Raw genomic sequence first — 6762 nt, 5'->3', positions numbered from 1 at the left:
TCTACTCTAACACAGGCCACCTAAATGTCTTCCCATCCTTTAAGATAAACTTACAAACCTGCTTACACTTATAAATGAGTTCTCTCCTAACACACTCTTCTCCACAGCGTCCTTATGTTCCATGTTTCTTGTAAATTAGCCTCCATGTAATTGTTTTCTCCTATCAGTGTGGAATTTGTGTTTATTCCTCTTTAACCTTAGGTTCACATGTTCCTCCAATCATTATGTCCTCTATAAGTTTTCCATATTGCACTCTTCAGTATAGGACAGATTTCTGTTAAAATAAAATTTCTTGGGCTGTTGGATGTAGTGGCTCACATGTTTAATCTTGGTACTCAGAAGGCAGAGGCAGGTCGATCTCTGTAAGTTCAAGGCCACCTTGGTCTACATAGTGAGTTCTAGGCCAGCCATTGATACACAGTGAGACCCTATCTCAAAATACAATAAATAAAATAAATTCATGAACTGTGTATTTTTCCAGAAACAGGTATTTCTGTTCTAAAATCCCTGCATTTTCATGCTGGAGAGTTGGCTCAGTGGTTAAGAGCACTGGTCACTCTCTTAAAGGACTGAAGTTCAGTTCTCAGCTCCCATGTTGGGTAGACCCAATGACCTCTGCAGAATGTGGACTCACATTTACATACCTACACACACACACACATATACACATTATCTACACTCACATTCACATACCTACACACACATATACACATCATCTGCACTCATTGTCATATACCTACACACACACACACACACACACAAACACACACATATATACATCATCTGCACTCATTGTCACATACCTAAACACACATATATACATTATCTGCACTCACATCATATACCTAAACACACACACATACAGGCATTATCTGCACTCACATTCACATCCCTATGCGCGCGTGCGTGCATACACACACACACACACACACACACACACACATCATTTGCACTCAGAGTCACATACCTAAAAACACACACAAGCACACACAGATACACATCATCTGCACTCATAGTTACATACCTACACACACACACACACACACACACACACACACACACACACACACACACATAATTTAAAGTAAAAATCAGTCTTAGAAAAAGACAAAATTATATTATATTATATTTCTATATTCTTTTTTGTTTGTTTGTTTGTTTTGTTTTTCGAGACAGAGTTTCTCTGTGTAGCCCTGGCTGTCCTGGAACTTGTTCTATAAAGCAGGCTGGCCTTGAACTCTTGATCTGACTGCCTCTGCCTCGCAAGAGCTGGAGTTAAAGGTGTGGGGCACCACTGCCTAGCTACATTTTCTACGGTCTTACCATCTCAATTCTAAATTCCACGAGGTCAGGTCCTCCGGAAGAGCAGCAAATGCTGTTAACTGCTGAGCCATCTCCCCACCCTGTTCCAGATCTTAAAGAACATTTTAGAGCTGGGTGTATTGGTGCATAACTGTAATCTCTGCATGTAAGAGGCAGAGCTAGGAGGACTTTGAGTTTGAGGCCAGCCTGGGCCAGTCTGAGTTGAGGCCAGTCCTCTTCCAGAGGACCTGACCTGAGTTCATCTCCCAGCTCATAACTGCCTGTAACTCCAGCTCCAGGGTTCCCACACCCTCATCTGGCCTCCAAGAGTACTTCACATATAGAGCATAGTCTCATGTAGACATACTTAATTTTATTTTAAAGATTTAGAACAAATAAGAACTCCTCTCTGAAGACTTATTTCAATCAAAATCAGAATTAATTTAATTTTTTACATTCCACATTCTTTTCATAAACAAATAATGATTGAGCACATTGATGAGATGAGATCGTCTTTTCATTTTTGTGGAATTTAGAATTGAGATGGTAAAAATATAGAGATCTATAGCCTTGTCCTGCTTCCTCTTCTCTCTCTGCTTCCTGTGTGTGGATGAGACGGGATCAGCCTGTTTCCTGAATGACTTCGTGCTCCTCTGGCCATTACACTGTCACACCTAGCAAAAAACAAACAAATAAACAAGCAAAATACCACATCTCAATGTGTTTTGTAAAAGAAAGTTCTTACAGCATCTCATGTGCCGTATACTGTAAAGGTGATTTCTGGTCTTTATCGCTTTCTGCATTAGTGATGGCAGTTGCATCCTGGCTGGCCTGCTTCCATGCTCTACACGCCTGTCCTGTCTCTACACTGGCATTAGAATGTACTTGAAACACATACATGTGAGCAGGGTCATGGTCATCATTTCTAGATTCAATGGCCTTTGCAATTGGACCTGACCCCCATGTTCCTTCTGAAATTTATCCGAGTCAGACATCTTATATAAGGAAGATACACTGAAGTATAAAAATAGGTATGGTGAGTCAGGCTGAAGAGAACATTCAGAGATGAAGAGCACTTGCTACTCTTGCGGAAGATATGAGTTGGGTTCTCAGCACCCACGTCGGGTAGCTCGTGACCACCCGTGACTCCAGCCTCCAGGGATCCAACACTCTCCTCTGGCCTCCACAGCCACCCACAAACATGTGGCACACACACACACACACACACACACACACACACACACACACACACACACACACGGGCTGTAGAGATTACTCAGTAATTGAGGGTACATACTACTCTTCCAGAGGACCTGAGTTCGATTCCTAGCACAACCTCTGTGACTCCAGTTGTTCCGGCCTCCTCAGGCACCTGTACATTCATATAAAATAAAGTAAACAAATCTTAACTCACACACAAATAAAAATAAAATCTCAAAATGAAAAACAAAGCAAAAAGAAACAAAAAAGCCTAGTAAGCCTTTGGATACTTACCTACTTGTTTAAGTGCTGACTGGCTGGCTGGCTGGCTTCTTTATTTCTTTGTTTCCAGTCCTGGGGATCACATAAGGCCAGAACTCCCCATAACCTTCCCAAACAGCACTACCAACTCCAGACAAGTGTTCAAATACATTAGCCTGTCTTTTTCAAATCACAGCAGTGTGCAAACTTTTCAGAGAACCTCACCCTAAATGTAAATAGCACAAGATGAGCCCAGATAAAGGCTTCTTAAACACAGGAGCAGCTGGAAAGCACTTCATCAAGTTAATGTGAGGCTCTGTTAGAGTGTTGCTGTGGATGGGTCTCTCTGGAACCGAGAGACATGCCTCTGGTAGGGTCTGGGAGGCATTTCCAGGAAAGATTATATGAAGGGAGAAGACTCTCTTCCAGATGGACAGCACCTTTGGGAGGAGGGGCTCCAGATGCAGAGAGGTCTGAGGAAGAGCGATCTGCTCGCTCGCCTTCATTGCCTCCCTGTTGGCGCGGGTGACCAGTTCTGCAGCTGCTACCACTCTCCTCAGATGTTAAACCCAGCGTCTCCGTGGTCCAACAAGGACAGAAAACCAGCAACCAGCTGGGAATCTTCCAGGCCTTCAGCACCAAATTAAGTCTGCTGACCATCTAACTTGCTACCAAGTTCTTAGCTCCTCCAGCATGTGAACAGTCGTTGTTGGATTTAGACAGGATGTGTAGACGGGAAGAATTTGAATGCGTTTCTCCTCATCCCTACTTTTCCTTATAATAGATTTATGAAACATTTTAGTATCAGACAAAATGGAAAACAAAATCTAAAGGATCTTGGCAAACTTTCTCAGACACCCCTGGCAGTTCCTGATCTGTAAGGATGAGCTGTTGGTTCTGGGTCTTGGATAATTGTTGATGCTTGCTTAGCTAGATTCAAAGTAATGGTCATCTGTGGCTTTGGGGAGCTGGTTCTGTCCGCTTCCACAATCGGCTCTAAAAAACTGTCAGGGGCCAGGCCAGGATGGTGCCTGCCTGTGATCTCAGCACTCAGGAGCCAAAGCTGTATCTTAAGACCCTGTCTCAAACAAAATAACAATAAAACAAAACCTGTCTTGGGGCTGGAGAGACGTCTCTGTGTTAAGAGAATGTGCTGCCCTTCCAGAGGAGCCTGGTTTGTTTCCCAGCATCCACATGGTGGCTTTTAACCACGTGTAAGGACAATTCCAGGAGCTCCGACACACTCTAGCACCCTCTTGTGTCCTCCAAGAGTACTGCATGCACCTGCAGTCAAAACACCCGTACACCTAAGATAAAATAAATATTAGAAAACCAAAACTAAACCATCTGGCTTCATGAATAGAGAGACCAAGTTTACTACCCTATAATTAGACCACATAAGATCGTTCCTCTGCCTCTTGACTGTGGAAGAAGAATGGCTGTGGGACAAGTGGAAACTAATTCTCCCATGCCCTCCTAGGTGCAGGTTTCTCTATTGTGCAAAATGTAGCACTTTTTAGGGACCCCTGGCCCTTTGCTCCACATGTGGAGTCGACAGGCTCCCCTTGCAGTATTTCAGGTCAGTAAATTCTTAAAGACTTTTAATCACAAACTTCCAAAAGTTTGCCCTGGGGGATTTTAGTATATTCTTCATTTCCAGTTTTCATCCGACATAAAGTACAAATAAACCAAGACACATGTCTGCACAGATGATGCCAACGGGGTCTCCTGTTGTTTATTTTGTAGGTGTGGTGCATTCACCCATTCCTTGGGAGTTCCGCTTGGGAGGCAGTGAAGTTCCTGGCCAGCCAGGGTGACATAGTGAGACCCAGTCTCAAAAAGGAAAAAGAAAAGAAAAGATATACTTATTTTTAAAGAACAAAAGGCATCTTCAAAAGTTAGCCTCACCAGCTTGGTCTACATAGTGAGCTCTAGGATAGCCGGGACCACATAGGGAGCCCTGTCTCAAAAACTAACCAACCAAGCAACCAAGCAACCAAGCAACCAACCAACCAACCAACCAATAAATAAAAGTCAGCCTCAGCAGTCTTGTGCTATGGTAAGGCTGTCTAGATCTCAGCCTCCACAGTGTTGTCTCGGAAGATCCTGACCACCCTGCTGGTTGACTTTTTCCTTCCTTCCTTCCTTCCTTCCTTCCTTTCTTTCTTTCTTTTTTTTTTTTTTTTTGAGAGAGGAAAAATAAGAAAAATACCCTGTGGTGGTCTGAAAGAAAATGGCTCCCATAGCAAGCGGCACTATTAGGAGATGTGGCCTTGTTGGAGGAAGTGTGTCACTGTGGGGGTGGGCTTTGAGGTCTCCTATGCTCAAGCTATGTCTAGTGTGGCACACAGTTCACTTCCTGTTGCCTGCAGATCAAGATGTGGAACTCTCAGCTCCTTCTCCAGCACCACATTTATCTGCCTGCATGCTGCCATGCCTCTTGCTAAGATGATAATGGATGGAATCTCCAGTTACAAGTGATGACCGACTAAGGAAAGGCAAAAATTACATCTTAAACATTTAGGGTGCCTTCATCAGTATAACTCCTTCAGCTTCGTGTGCCAATAATCACAGCAGACCCCAAGCCTCGTCCTTGTCTGCTAAGAAGCTTCCACAATCTCGCCTGCAACTACGCCCACCAATGATGGAGTGGACCGGGCAGCCCGCTGTCTTGCTGGACCACATTCTGAATGTTTTTGGTGTCTCCCTGTTTAGAGAATCTTTGCTTATTTCCATTGCTAGGATTAAAGTATTTCAGGATAAAAATGTAAGGGGAAATGGAAGCCAAACAAACAAGCAAAAACGTAATAAAATATTCTCGTGATTCCCAGCTAGGAGTCAAGTTGCTCAGCGGAAGCTTAGGATGTCCAGGCACACTTGAACACAGAGAGATGGCGCAGATCTCAGCTGGAAGGGGCCGAAGTAAACGGTGAGCTCTGGCTGGCTAGGAAAACGTAGGAGTTTGGCAAAGATACCGGTATGATTCCTAGGAATAGGAAAGGCTGAATGTCGATAGGATCTATTGGGGAAAATTTGATCTGTTTTGACAGACCACTGTCAGGTCCGTGGTTATTGCCCTGACTTCTTTTTTGGAATGTTCTTTTAATTATTTAAAAATTATCTTAAATATGTAACAGATAATCAGTAAAGGAGAATAAATCAGTCTATGTAGAGAATGGAAATGCGCCCACAAAATTGTGACCCGGGGAGGGTGTAGGAATATAGTCTAGGAAAGGAGAGGCGCCAAGAACATGACCAGAGGATGATGAGGGAGGGGAAAAACAGCGAGGAGGAAGGGCAGTTTTGACTTACACTGATTTTGTCCAAAGCCCCTCTCTGAAAAGTATAACAATAAAGACGACGAGGATGACAGTGAGCTCTCATTTCGGAACGAGCGCACTAGGACCTTAAATAACCAAGTGACGTAGTAACTGAGTCTTACAGAACGAACCCTGTGGCTCCCTAGGGGTGTGGAGGACAGGGCCACCGTAGAAAGGCTGAGGGCCAGTGGCCAGGGAGTGCCGGGAGACGCAGGTCCAGGTGGGCCACACAAAACCCCTGCGTGCCCTACTCTGTGCACAGGACAGCTTGGTGAGGCCTCTTGGACTCAACCCCGGATCAAGAACTGCAGATGACTAATTTTCCTAATTAACGGAGCTCATTCATTTCTTAAAAAAAAAAAAAAAAAAATTAGGTCAGCAGCATCATTTACACAAGACAGGAGGTAGGGAGTGTAATGAGTGGCTGTATTTCCGTAGAGAATAGCTGTGGAGTTTTTCCTAAGTTAATGCATGTTTTTGTTCTTGTTATACAAACAAGGATTTGAAAAAAGCTTTCAAATGCAAATCTTATTTTATTCTTTAAAGCAAAGATGTGTCATTGTGCCCTTAAGGAAGGGATAAACTTGTGCAATGAACCGATTGCTCCTGCTCCTGAGCCTTTGAGAGAGGCGTTCACTGCAGAAAAGCAGGCTAAGCTTAGGTTTGCTCCATCCAGACA

Source organism: Peromyscus maniculatus, chromosome 9, assembly GCF_049852395.1.
Source record: "Peromyscus maniculatus bairdii isolate BWxNUB_F1_BW_parent chromosome 9, HU_Pman_BW_mat_3.1, whole genome shotgun sequence".
Classification (NCBI taxonomy): Eukaryota; Metazoa; Chordata; class Mammalia; order Rodentia; family Cricetidae; genus Peromyscus; species Peromyscus maniculatus.
This window is presented reverse-complemented; position numbering follows the sequence as displayed.